Raw genomic sequence first — 12,659 nt, forward strand, 5'->3', positions numbered from 1 at the left:
AAGTGATCAAAAAGTCGTATAGTCCTAAAAATGCTAGCATTGAAAACGTCATCAAAAGTCGCACAAAATGACACCACCCACAGCTCCATACACCGAAGTTATTAGCGCCAGAAGATATTAAAAAAAATTTAAAAAATGTTTTCGTACAGTAGGTTTACATTTTTGTAAACGTATGAAAACATTATAAAACCTATACAAATTTGGTATCCCCGTGATCATACCGACCCAAAGAATAAAGTAGACACGCTGCAAAAGTGTTTTTTCACTATTTTCACTGCATTTTTTTTCCACCCTTCCCAGTACACGGCATGGAATATTAAATACCGTCACTATGAAGTGAAATTATGCAGAAAACAAGCCCATACACAGCTCTTTACATGGAAAAATAAAAAAAGTTATCATTTTTGAAGGTGGTAGTGAAAAATGGAAATTAAAAACAAAAAAGTGCCAGGTCGTTAAAGGAAACCTACCACCACAAATCTACCTATAAAGGTAGATCGGGTGGTAGGTGAATCAATGGGACGTGAGGATAGCCCTTTTAAGGGCTAATCCTCACGTCCCCGCACTTTTTTGTAAACTTTTATTACCCTAATATGTTAATTTTGCTATGCGGCTACTTGGGCGTGGAGTAGCCGCATCTGAGGTTACACGAGGCGGCTACTCCACGCCCCGGTAGCCACTTTACCCCTCCTACTCACCATGTTCGGCGCGCAGCTGCTCGTAGCTGCGCGCCCTCGTTCGACGATCCTGCCGTCTGCGCATCCGCAGAACAGCAGGCCCGCGCCTGCGCGGTCACTGCTCCGAAGCCGGGGCTGCACAGGCCTGCTGTTCTGCGCATGCGCAGACGGCAGGATCGTTCTGCGCAAAAGCAAATGTTCTGACATAGTTTGGAGAAGATTTATAAACCTGCAATGCCTAACACGTCAAGGTTTTTGCCAAAAAGAAATAAAATATTCCCCACACCTGCAAGTAATTCTTTGCTGGGTTTATATCTGAAGGGATTCATACAGCAGAGACACTGGCCAGAACCGCTACGTGTCTCTGGCTCTTACATCTGTTGTGCTGAGGTCTAGAGAACAGCCGTCTAGTCTCCAGGAAGCTCCGAGCCTTCAGAAATAGTAATAGGACTCCGATATCCAGGTGTTTACCTGGAACTGGTAATGAATTCCCAACAGATGGAAAAGTCAATTCCCCAAATCACTGATGGAGGTGGACATTCAGAATAAATTGAAGTTTCTCTTTTCTGACAGATAAGGGCTCTCCCAAAACCAGGTCCAGAACAGGCCTTCAACCCAAAAACACAGCACCCTACAGATTTTAATGCATAGATTGGCGTCACATACTAGGCACAACCGAAACATGAAGGTGGGGAGATAACTGGTCATACACTTTAGATTGCAAACACATTAAATGAATCCTACCATTTGATTTGATGCATTATGAAGCAAACACAACTACAGACTGCTGTAGCTACACTAATGAAGGATCAGATCTTGGTTAATTCCTGAGCTGAGTGGTTTTGCTGAAAATGGTGAATTAGTACTCACCGGTAATTCGGTTTCCATCTAGTCCTCCATGACGGCCCACTTGGAGGATGCCCCTTGACCTCTGTAGGGACAGGAAGCAGAGAGGTTAAAAGCCTCCCCCCCGCATCCTCCCGCCAGTGTCTACCAAATAACTACACCGGTGGAAGGTAACAAAAAAAAATTTTTTATTTGTATGTTAAATATTCACATACATCTTATGGTACAGCAAAACCATAGGGAGGGAAATATATAGGCCGTCATGGAGGACTAGATGGAAACCGAATTACCGGTGAGTACTAATTCACCATTTCCAAAACGTCCTCCATGACGGCCCACTTGGAGATCTACCAGATTAGTAGAAACTCTTAGGGTGGGATAACTGCCTGTAGAACCTTCCTTCCGAAGGAGAGGTCTTGCGAACTTGGTAAATCCAGACGATAGTGTTTAATGAATGTGGATGTTGACGCCCAGGTGGCTGCTTTGCAGATCTGCTCAAGTGATGCGCCTCTTCTTTCGGCCCAGGAGGCTGACATAGCCCTGGTGGAATGAGCCTTTAGACTAGAAGGAACTTCCTTCCCTTGTAAGGTATAGCATGTGGAAATGGCCGACTTAAGCCATCTTGCTATTGAGATCTTGGAAGCTTTTCTCCCCTTATTTTTCCCCTGGAATTGAATAAATAAGTTATGATCAATGCGCCAGGGTTCTGTAGCCTGCAGATAAGCTAGTACAACCCTTCTTACGTCTAGAAGATGCCATGAGGCTTCGTCATTCGAAGAAGGATTTTCGTAGAAGGACGGGAGGGTAATCTCCTGGTTCCGGTGGAAATCTGATACCACTTTGGGAACGAACCCGGGGTCTAGAGTAAGAACAATACAGTCAGGAAGAATGCGCATATATGGTTCCCTGATGGAAATAGCCTGGAGCTCCCCCAACCTCTTGGCTGTGGTAACAGCAATCAGTAGAGTAGTTTTTAGCGTTAAATTTTTAATGTTAGAACTCTCCAGAGGTTCGAAAGGAGGTCTGGAAAGAGCGTCTAACACTAGGGTGAGATCCCACGTAGGGGTCCTCCTGAGAACCTGAGGTCTGATTCTGGAGGAGGCCGAGATAAAACGCTTGACCCACCTGTGGTCCGCTAAGGGGAAATCGAAAAAGGCTCCCAGGGCCGAGACCTGCACCTTCAAGGTGCTAGTGGATAGGCCCAATTCCAGGCCCTTCTGAAGAAAGTCCAGGATCTGGAAAATATTTGGGTTGAGTTGAGATGGAGGATTATCCCCACAGAAAGACACAAATTTCTTCCAAATTTTGTGATATATGTTAAAAGTAACTTTTTTCCTACTTGCCTTGAGTGTGGTTACCACCGCTCTGGAGAGGCCCTGTGATCTTAAAAAATCGGACTCAGGATCCACGCCGCCAATTGTAGCTTCTCCGGGTCTGGATGGAAGATAGGACCCTGACGTAGAAGATCCTTCCTTGGAGGCAATATCACAGGTTGTTGGATGGCCAGGGATGTCAGCAAAGGGTACCAACCCTTTTTTGGCCAGTTCGGGCAGATGAGTATTACCCTTGCCTGGTCCATAAGGATCTTCCTGAGGACCCTTGCGACCAAGGGAATAGGGGGAAAGGCGTAGGAGAGAGGTTCGGTCCAAGGATGACTGAAGGCGTCTAGTCGATCCTTCGGCTCCCTTGCCTCCAGAGGGAAGTATAGATGACACATTGAATTCTCTCTTGTGGCGAATAAGTCGACTTGCGGAGTGCCCCAGAGCTCTGTCAACTGGCTGAAGATTTCCTGATTTAAGCACCATTCGTTGGGAGAAATCACTCTCCTGCTGAGGAAGTCTGCCTCCGTATTCAAAACTCCTCTTAAGTGAGTTGCGGAAAGAGATAGTAGGTTCTCTTCTGCCCAGAAAAAGATGGTGCGAGTCAGGGAGGAAAGAGCTACTGACCTCGTACCTCCTTGTCGCCTTAGGTAAGACACCACCGTGGTGTTGTCTGTTAGGATATGGACATGTCGATTCTTCACTAGAAGAGGGTTGGATTTTAAGGCTTCCCAGACGGCTCGTAGTTCCCGATAGTTTGAAGGTTTCTTTGCAAGTGAAGGGGTCCAGGGTCCCTGGGCGTAATGCGAAGGGAAGACTGCTCCCCAGCCTAGGCTGCTTGCATCGGTCGTGATGGTCAGACACGGAAGGCAGTGCCAGGCAACCCCTTTCTCCAGATGTTTTGTTCCCAACCACCATTGCAGATCTCTTTTTACCGAGGATGGAATGATGATTTTCCTGTCCAATCCCGAGGTTCTCCGGTTCCAAGAACGGAGAATCCAGCTTTGCAGAGTGCGACAATGGCTCTGGCTCCAAGCTACGGATGAAATGCAGGCCGTGAGGAGACCCAGGATTTTCATTGCTCCTCTGATTGTAATGGAGGTCTTCCTCCTGAAGGAGCGGATCTGGAGTCTTAACCCGTCGGCTTTTTCCTGAGGGAGAAAGGACATCATGAGAGTAGAGTTCAACATTACCCCTAGGAACTTCTTGTGAGTGGAGGGAGACAGATCGGATTTTTGGGTGTTGATTATCCACCCCAGATCTGAGAGTTTTCTCATGGTAAAATCTCTTGCTGTGATAAGATCTGATCTGTTCTTCCCTATAATCAGAAGGTCGTCTAAATATGGTACAATAGACACCCTCTGTAGCCTCAGGAAAGCAACAACCTCCACCATGACTTTTGTAAAAACTCTCGGAGCTGAAGAAATACCAAAGGGTAGAGCCCGGAATTGAAAGTGGAGGATAGAACCCTCTGGAGAGAAGACTGAAAATCTGAGGAACTTTTGAGAGGAGTGGTGAATAGGAATGTGGTAGTAGGCGTCCCGAAGGTCTATCGTGCACATATAGTGGTCGGTATATATAAGCTGAGTAGCGGATCTTACCGATTCCATATGAAATCTCCTGTAAGTGATGAAGTTGTTTAGGGATTTCAGATTTATAATCAGCCTGTTCGACCCGTTTGGTTTCTTGACCAGGAATAGTGGAGAGTAGAAGCCCGACTTTTCTTGGTCCTGCGGAACTGGAATCACCACTCCGGATTGAATAAGGGATGATACCTCCTGCCAAATAAGAAAATGGGTAGAAGGAGAAGTATAGGATGATGGCGAGACAAATCTTGAGGGGGGGTAGGTGCTGAATTCTATTTTGTAACCGGAACTGATGATGTTCAAGACCCAAGGATTTGAGGTGATATTTGTCCACTGAGTGATGAACTGTAGAAGACGCCCCCCCACTCTGGCGTCATTGCTTCTTTCCCCCCGAGTTGTCTGGGGGATTGGAGAACAGAAACCCCCTACCTCTGCCTCCCTTAGGGTAGCTCCAGCGCCCCTGTTTACCTTTCCCGCGAAAGGAATCTTTAGGGTTCTTGAAGGGACGAAAGGAAGGTTTCCTGGAGGATGTCTTGTTTTCTGGAAACCCCTTCTTCTTATCAGAGGCTTTTTCTAGGATGTTGTCTAATTCAGGACCGAAAACGAAATCTCCTGTGAACGGGATGCTGCAGAGTTTTGATTTTGATCGTATATCGCCGCCCCACTGTTTCAGCCATAAGGCTCTTCTTGCTGCGTTTGTTAATGCTCCTTCCTTTGCAGCGAAGCGGACGCCCTCGGCGGAGGCATCTGCTAAGAATGCCGTGGCGGATCTTAGGAGCGGAATGCTGTCCAGTAAGGATGCTCTGGGGGTACCTTCTCTAATATGTGATTCCAGCTCGTTCAGCCAGAAGTAGAGGGTCCTTGCAACTGATGTAGCTGATATGTTAGATTTTAAGCTAAGCATCGACGTCTCCCAGGCTTTTTTAAGAAGCGCGTCAGATTTTCGGTCCATAGGATCCCTGAGCTGAGCGGAGTCCTCGAAGGGAAGGTCTGTTTTTTTGACCACCTTTGTCACCTGTACATCTACTTTCGGAACGGAGTCCCAAACTTTAGAGACCTCTTGATCAAAGACGAGGCGTCTCTTAAAGCTCTTAGAGGTTAGGATCTTCTTCTCTGGGTCTTTCCATTCCTCTGTAATCAACCCTTTCAAGGTTTCGTTAACCGGAAAAACACGTTGTTTTTTAGCCCTTAGGCCCCCGAACAACTCGTCCTCCCGAGACATACAGGGAACTTCTTCTTCGATATTCAAAGTTTCGCGGATTGCCTTCAAGAGGTTATCCAGATCATCTATCTGGAACAGGTGACGAGAATCCAATCTCTGACTGAAGTCCTGGGAATCTTGCTCCTCAGTATCTGCCAGGGAACAAGACGGACCCTCTGAATCATAGGTTTCTTCATCTGATGAAGAGATGTCCGCCAGTCTAGGTTTTTTAGGAGGAGGATCTTTTTGTGTAGCTGACGCCACAGATGCTGTCACTTTATCTTCAATAAAGGATTTTAACTCATCCATGAAAGAAACTTTTTCAGACCGCATAAATTCATCAATACATGGTCTGCATATAGGTTTTACATATGATTCGGGCAAAACCTGGAGGCACATATTACATTTCCTAGCAGGGGTCCTACTCTTGATAGGACGGTCGGACTTGCTGGATTTCTCAGACCTCTCAGGTCTGTCCTCTTTGCCTTTCCCCTTAGACCCTTGTTCTTTATCCTAAGGGGGAAAGGTGAGGAAATTTAACTAACTTGGGGTTCAATATGTATCATAGATACCATAAGACCATGCCATACAGCACCACTTACGTGACCAGAAGGGTGGAGTAGGCCCAAGTCTGCCTCATCAGCCATAGTAAGGAAGTCTGGGACGGCACAACCACAGTACACTGTAACACTACGAGTGAACGCCAAAACTAGCAACCCACCTCGTTAAAATACCTTATCGGGGAGCCCATCCCCCATGCAGGTGGCGGTACAGCGGTACAGCAGTCCTCCGTGACGATTCGGCCTACTTCCGGTCGCGACCGGAAGTCGTCACGGAGCGCAAAGGACGCCTGGGAACGGAAGTTCCCCCAGGCGCCGCGCGTCCTCGCGTAAGCCCTGCTCGGCCGCGGGTGAAGACGGAAGATCCGGATCCACCTAGAGCCAGGGAGGAGCCCCCGGGGAAGAGTCCAGCCGCGGCCCCGATCCGGAGGGGAACTACGACCTGCAATAGGTCGGCGTAACCCCAGGTAAGTGCTCTCTTGCACAGGAACAAACGTCCCTCCCCCCCCACTTGGAGGAGAGAGAGACCCTCTCTACCTGCCCTCTGTAGGGACAGGAAGACACTGGCGGGAGGATGCGGGGGGGAGGCTTTTAACCTCTCTGCTTCCTGTCCCTACAGAGGTCAAGGGGCATCCTCCAAGTGGGCCGTCATGGAGGACGTTTTGGAAAAACTATTATAACATTCAGGGCCTTGGGAAAGATGGGTCAGGCTGGCTGCCTACTTAAACACATTACACACTGACATGGAAGTTAGTGAAGACACGACTAATCAACCTGAGCTGCATCACTCATACAAAGCAGCTGGGGGATGGTGCAGCAATTGATTATTCTGCCTTCAGGCACAACCCAGTGATTACATCATCCTTTGGTTCAGTGAATAACTAATGTGCTCCAAGAAGTGCTGAGCCAGCCACAGCAGGGAGACAGCTTCATTATCATAACTTTATAATTGTTTTATCAGCAAAACCACTCAGCACAGGGAATAACCAAGATATGATCCTGCATCAGTGTAGCTACAGCATTCTCAAGGTAGGTTTGCTTCATAATGCATCAAATCAAATGGTAGATTTCCTTTAAACAATGGCCAACTCAACCATACAAAGACAAGAATGCTCCACGGTCTCCACCTATGGTTCAAGTGATGCGTATATGATGAATGGTGGAGGAAACAGTCTATCCATCAGTGGAAAGAGCAATAAGGAGACACATTGAACATGACCTTCTGCTCCATGGAGAACTTCACCTCTAAGCATAAAATATGATACCCAAATGTAATAATTTTCCCGTATCCACAAGTGGAATCCGTAGATCAGTGGAGGTCCAAACACCAAGACCCTGCACACACGAACCAGAACATTACCTCTTCCTAAAACTTTCTAGGTCGAGTATGTGCCCCATAACTCCACTAACTGTCTAATGGTCTGGCTTCACCATTTCCAGTATCCGCTTTACTCACAATCCCCCACGTTCCTTAGATCAGTGGATGTCATCACTATCCCCGTAGCTCATATCAATCAAAGCCCTTGAAGGTTCTGTCTACATCAATCAAGATGGCTTCTATCTTGATCCAATTCACAAAGCTTCGCAGTGGTGCTAATGGACCTCTATGACTTAAACTAAGGCAAATCTAGTTTCTCTAACAAGTCAAAAGTTATAAGTGGAATGAAACTGCTCCATGAAGAGGGTCCAATAGGACATGACATGTCTCCGATACAGCAGCAGGCAGCCCCCCGCACCTAGACGTGACTGAACGTCTCCATTATTCCCGGCAGCAGACGTCGTCTATGTAGTAATGAGCACAGATCTCCTCAGTGGGAGAAATTAATTAACTCCCCGGCAAGTGAAGACAAACAGCCGCGTGTAATGAGGGATTGTCAGATGACAGGACGTCACCGCATCGCTGACTGCACAATGTAGACACTAATGTCCCCCGGGTATTCACTTTCCTCATGTTACACCACTACACACGTACCAAATAACGGCAACATACCCGCTACAGGAACAATTCATTATTACCAGGTGTGGTGAGGAGATCTAAATTATGAGAGAGATCACCTCAACCATGACTCCTTGCTGCAGGCCATCGAACAGGACCTCGAAAAATGGTCCCAGCCATCAGTCTCGTGGTCTAGCAGGATCAATATTCTGGAAGAGGACATACTTCCACATCTTCTCTATTTCCAACCATTCCTATCCCAGTCCTCCTTCGATTGCCTCTGACACGTCACACAATTATTTGTTTGGCGCACCTCCCAACCACGCGTTAAACGATCATTATTGACATTACACAAAGATTCTATGGGGGAGATTTATCATCAAGTTTCTGAGGTAAAACTGTTTTAGTTGCCCATGGAAACCAATCAGAGTTCAGCTTTAATTTTATAAACGGCTGTTTGAAAATGAAAGCTGAGCTCTGATTGGTTGCCATGGGCAACTAGAACAGTTCTGATCTAAGAGACTTACGATAAATCTCCCCCTATGGGTGTGTTCACACATTCAGTTTTTCAGTGCCAAAAGCAGGTGTGGATCTTAATGGGAGAGACCATACCATTGAGTGGTGCTGCTCCTCAACTTTTTTGTCACTCCACTCCTGGTTTTGACATCGAAAACTGCACCTGAAAAACTGAATGTGTGAACGCACCTATAGGTTATGACCTACTCACTAAAGACCACAGGTGTAAATCCCCATCTTGATTTATAAATCAAAGGAAAATGTGTCATAATCCACATTTCAGCTTCACCAATGTCCCAAATAATTACAGGCGGGCTTCTGCAGTTTCTATGGCAATGGCGGAGAGGTGGCTTCACTACAACAGGAAGCAATTACCCAATTCCTAAACTATTACCACTTAAATAATCATGCTTGGTATGTATGCGTGCGGGACATTATAGAGAAGAGGCTGGAATTAAAACCAAGTGTACAGGATGGCCACAGGGAAAGATATCAGCCAAGAAAGATTCTGAGGCCTACAAGGTTTACACCTCATAGTGAAATAAGGCGACTACCATATCCCAGGCTTCCTGGTGTCATCGCAAGCAGAGGGGCTGCTGAGTGAATCTGAGAATATATTTGGATTGTCATTCTTTGGGGGTCCCAGGTGGACAGTTTGGTTAGGCCTTTCTGCTTCCCCAGGCGCCAGACTTAACCATCACATTATGTAATTAGTTCTGTTTTCATTATCACTTTTTATTTCACAAAACTGTTATTTTTTGCATTATATGTTTATGTCTGTTTTACTTTTTCACCCTTTTTGCATAATAACCTTTTTAAATTGTAAGCACTGTCCTTTTGATATTAAATGTCCATTTAATAAGAGCCTTCTTGTGTTCATAACTCTGAGGAGATGTTACCTACATTGATTGTTTAAATTGTGACTGGAATATAATATTGGTGCATAATAATGTTCAGTGTCTCTTCAGCCTATATGTGACAGGTAGGGGCAGCGGAAAGTCAGATCCAGTCAGCGAGCAGCAAGGTTCCCGACACCGGGAAATCTAACCTAGGGCAGAAGAGATGTGAAGACCAGAAGAAAAGATTTATTTGATATGATTAGAGGTAGAATGTTTTTAGTGGCCATGCTGCCTGCAGATAGGACACTATGTACAATCTGCTCAGCTCCTCCTGCTCTATAACACACTGTCTGCAGATAGGCCACTATGTACAATCTGCTCAGCTCCTCCTGCTCTATAACACGCTGTCTGCAGATAGGCCACTATGTACAATCTGCTCAGCTCCTCCTGCTCTATAACATGCTGCCTGCAGATAGGACACTATGTACGATCTGCTCAGCTCCTCCTGCTCTATAACATGCTGCCTGCAGATAGGACACTATGTACAATCTGCTCAGCTCCTCCTGCTCTATAACATGCTGCCTGCAGATAGGACACTATGTATAATCTGCTCAGCTCCTCCTGCTCTATAACATGCTGCCTGCAGATAGGACACTGGGGCTTATTTAGTAAGGGTCCGCGGAACGCACTTTTGTCGGATTTTAAAAATTTTCCAGAATTTCACTGCTGTGGCAGCTATTTAGAAGGAGATTCTGTCACACGCGATCAGATTTTGGCGCAATTGAGCAGAGACAGAAAATGGGGGGGGGGGGGTAGTGGACCCTCGGACGATCCAACGGAATCAGACTGAGCATGGGATTTAACTTTTACATTTTGTCAAGAGACAATGCACTTACATGCACCGGGAAGAAGATGGTGAACTCCAGCGGAAATGATCGGGGAAGCGACACATGCAGGAAATCGGGCGCACAATTTAAGTGAATCGCGGCAAAGTGCATTCCAGTAAGACATTCCGGATCAGGGAATGTGCCAGGGACTGGTAAGTAAATGTGCCCCACTGTGTACAATCTGCACAGCTCCTTCTGCCTATAACATGCTGCCTGCACATAGGACACTATGTACAATATGCTCAGCTCCTCCTGCTCTACAACATGCTGCCTGCAGATAGGAGAGATGTAACATGTGATTGCAAACGTGTGATTTTCTTCTGCCATATGTGTATGATGTCTTGAGTCTGGAAACATTACAAAAGATTTACTGTAGCAGCCAAGAGGCCAAAAACCTTCTGTGACCACAACAATATATCTGGACAGGATCTACCACATTTCTGTATATCATGCTACATGTCAATTTAAAGGGGTATTCATACCTGGGCATTCACATTCAGTTTCACTAATCTTCCATATATAAACATTTCTTCAATTGGATGTTATTAAAAAAAATGTTCCTGTGTGAAGATAATTTCCTATAAATGTAGTCATGTTGTCCCTTAGAAACGAGATAGCTTCCTCGGTTACGACCACGTCACACTCTAGCAGCTGTGGCCAGACATGCCACATGGATTCAGCAATCATTACCACAGGACGGCTGTGGGACCTGCAGTAATTCCTGGACATTTCATATACCAAAACCTTTTTGTTTATTTGTGCAATCTCTCAGGCAGTGGTGGCCGTATACGAGGAAGCCATCTCGTTTCTAAGGGATAAAATGACTACATTTATGAGAAATCATCTTCACAAAGGAACATTATTTTAATAACATCCAATTGAAGAAATGTATATGTATGGCAGATTAATCAAACTGAATGTGAATGCCAGATGAGAATACCCCTTTAAGCTTTGATTTTCCTCTACAACACAACAAAGACCCCATATTATTCCAGCTAGAATGTCATAACCCCTACTGCTGGAAGTTCCTACAACAACTCATCATGGAAGAACCTCTTTTGGGCTTCTTTTTGAGCAAATCCTCATCTAGTGAATGAACTGTAGTGTGAGGGAGGATTTACAGCAGTGAGACCATAGTGGGCTTACCGATGTATACTATAGGTCCTAAAGATTCACTCTCCAGGAGGTCATGAAAAAGAACATTGGCAAAGACGCCCCTCACCCAAGGACTGTTCTATATCTTTGCGGCTAATCCAGAAGACTGACCAAGCTGCTTTACTCATTAGGGGGAGATATAACATGAACTATAAGCCTATTGATCAGTGGTTCTCAACCTTTCTAATGCTGTGACCCCACAATACAGTCCCTCATGTTGCAGTGACCCAGAAGAATCGCAGTAAAAATGGCTTTAGGCGACCCCCGGTTTTGGTCGCTCATCCCCCACTGGGGTCGCGACCCACAGGTTGAGAACCACTGCTATAGATGATGGATACCACAGATGGGCACCTACATATCCATCAGTCAGACTATAATTGCATTGGTTCCATGGATTCATCATGAAAAAACAGAAAAATCAGAAAATAAATGATTGTGGAAAGCTTCTCTTTCTATATTATTTCATAAATTGTGTGGTATAAGGATAGCCAGTCCAAAGTAGGGCTAATAGACACCTAGGCCTCAGTGCGTGCCATCCTCTACATCACTAGTGCCATACACAGGCGATTGGTGCAGCGTATGTTGGCTGCTCACACAGACTGCACAGGACAGGAGTCCTTCCATCATACAGAAATAGATGCCAGGATTCCCTGCCAAAACGTCAGCGATGGTACTGTAAGAAATACAGCACCAGCATTTCAGTTCAGATGGTAGATAGGGTGTCCTTGCATCCTATTCCTGTACTCCCAACCTGTGCAGCGTGTGTAGTCTGTGGGAACGGACCAACGTGCAGGTCTATGTACACCGGGTGCACACATTGATTTGCAGCCAGCCTAAGAGGACATGGACCGTGTGGGTGAGGAGCTCACACTGAAGAGACAGTACGACCGGTCCAGATCACCAGCAGTAGTACTACACCTCCCAGCATATCCTGCCTGCTCCACAGTCTGTAGATCACTACCAGCAGTAGTACTACACCTCCCAGGATGCCCTGACTGCTCCACAGGCTGCAGATCACTACCATCAGTAGTACTACACCACCCAGCATGTCCTTAGTGCTCCACAGGCTGCAGATCACTACCAGCAGTAGTACTACACCTCCCAGCATGTCCTGACTGCTCCACAGGCTGCAGATCA

General features: G+C 46.1%; 1 protein-coding gene across 3 annotated transcripts in view; it reads right to left on the minus strand.

Annotated features, from left to right (window-relative positions):
• Positions 1 to 12,659, minus strand: part of RPRD1B (regulation of nuclear pre-mRNA domain containing 1B) — a 47,830-nt gene that overhangs the window by 33,929 nt on the left and 1,242 nt on the right. The window lies entirely within an intron of this gene.

Source organism: Engystomops pustulosus, chromosome 6, assembly GCF_040894005.1.
Source record: "Engystomops pustulosus chromosome 6, aEngPut4.maternal, whole genome shotgun sequence".
Lineage (NCBI taxonomy): Eukaryota > Metazoa > Chordata > Amphibia > Anura > Leptodactylidae > Engystomops > Engystomops pustulosus.